A 1,953-nucleotide genomic window follows, 5' to 3' on the forward strand; every position below is an offset into this window, starting at 1 on the left:
CATGGTCCATTCTTTCTGTTCACATCACTGGGCATGCAGGTCTAAGGCAGAATCTCAGGACCTGTTTGCTGGTGACATTTCACAGCACCAAGGGCCTGGGAAAGAAGGCCAAGGTGGTCTTTCCAGACAAGGCAGAATTCAGTTTTCTAAGTCAGATGGCTTTGTTATTGTTTTCCTCAATCCTTACACCTTTTCTTGGATTAGTTCAGCAAATATCTGTTCAACACTTACTATGAGTCTGGCATGGTGACAGGCATGGTGACAAGTCCCTGCCCTGTGAAGCTTATGCTCTGGTGGGGGAGACAGCCATATAACAATGATCACTCCCCAATTGTAGTAAACCTAGAAATAGTGAGAAGTGCTGGGAGGACCAGCACAGCACACTCTGAGAAGGTGCAGCAGGGGAGGGGATCGAGATGGGAGAAACAGAGAAGCCAACACGCACTGCCAGGCCTGAGGCAGGAGAGGGGTTAGTCAAATGCAGACTGGAGGGAGAGCAGTCCAGGAGGAAGAGTCAGCATGTGCAAAGGCCTGTGCTGGGAAGAGCCTTGGCAGAGGGCATGGAGCACAGGGGGCAAGGGGAGGGGGTCTATGAGGCTGAAGAGGTGGGAAGAGAGAGAAAAGCAGAATGGTGGGGTGAGGGGTGGGTAGGCCAGCTCAAAGATATTGGAAAAAAGTTGGAAGAAGGACACAGAAAAATGTCCTAGGTGCAAATGGGCCACTCAAGAAGTTTTAGTAAGAGCACATTTGGGAAGATAACAGCCACTTCTACAGTTAGGTCCTCATGGGCAGGAACCTCCATACTTTCCATTGTGAGCACCCAACAGGGCTCTCGTGGACTGTGGGGTCATATACACTTGGATTTGACCCCAGCCTGACACCTGGTGGTCACATGACCATGGACATGTAAGCCCCCTAAGACTGTAAAGTGGGGTGCCAGCAGTGCCACCTCACAAGATTTCCATGAGGACTAGATGAGGTGAGTGGGCGCAGTTTCTGGCATGTAGTAGGTGCCCAGTGACTATCAGCTTCTGCTCTGGTGAATTCGTGGATGCGTAGTGAATAAAGGAAAAACTTATTGTAGAATCACAAGTGTCCTAGAGGCACACTGCAGGTTGTACAGAAAGTGGAAAGTGTTCTTTCAAGGGAAGACACAGTCACTTGGAAGGGATGTTGTCTGTTCTGGAGTAACTGTAGTGATGGGATCTGGGGCATTAGTGGCAGGTTAAAGAACAAGACGTTTGCACGGGATGAGAAGTGACCCCTTAGTAGCTGTAAAATCCAGCTTCAAAGGATCTCTTCTATGTCTGCTCACAAGACCCATACATGAAAACATAGGGGTGTAGAGACACCTTCAATTGTTCTTCCAAGGAGGCCACAGAGAAGGGGAGAATCTGTCCCCGCCGTGCCCCTCTTGCTTTCTCAGGGCCCAAAGGAGAAACATGGTTCAGCCCAGGCGGAACCCAGGCTTTCCATGCGGAGCTGCAGGGGAGGCTCTTGGATGTGACATTGTGGTTGTGACAGTGCCGGCTGACTGATCCGATCATCAAATTCTAACTTTTCAAGGCTCCTGTTCTTATGTTAAATGGGGTTCATTATTACATTATCTATTCAAAGAAAACCAAGGTTACAAAGAGTATATAAAAACACATTTTCATCTTGGTCATGACTCAGTGGGGGTACCCAAAACACATCCCCTGACCTTTTCAGGCATTTCTTCATAAAATAATACAGGCAACACCCACTTGCTACTTTTTTTTTTCCAGAAAGGACACCCTGGGTTCAGCGCTATCTCACTGTCTCTTTTGTTTGGAGTGGGTCCTTCCTCCTTTTTCTGGTCAGCAGGTTCAGATGTAGGCAAACAACTGATTTTCTTTCACAAGAGAAGCTAAATATTGTTTTAACATCAAACTGTAACAAAATCAAAATCCTTTTCAGTTAGCTTTGAAAGCA

This window comes from Galeopterus variegatus, unplaced genomic scaffold (genome assembly GCF_000696425.1).
Source record: "Galeopterus variegatus unplaced genomic scaffold, G_variegatus-3.0.2 Scaffold4544, whole genome shotgun sequence".
In the NCBI taxonomy this organism is placed as follows: domain Eukaryota; kingdom Metazoa; phylum Chordata; class Mammalia; order Dermoptera; family Cynocephalidae; genus Galeopterus; species Galeopterus variegatus.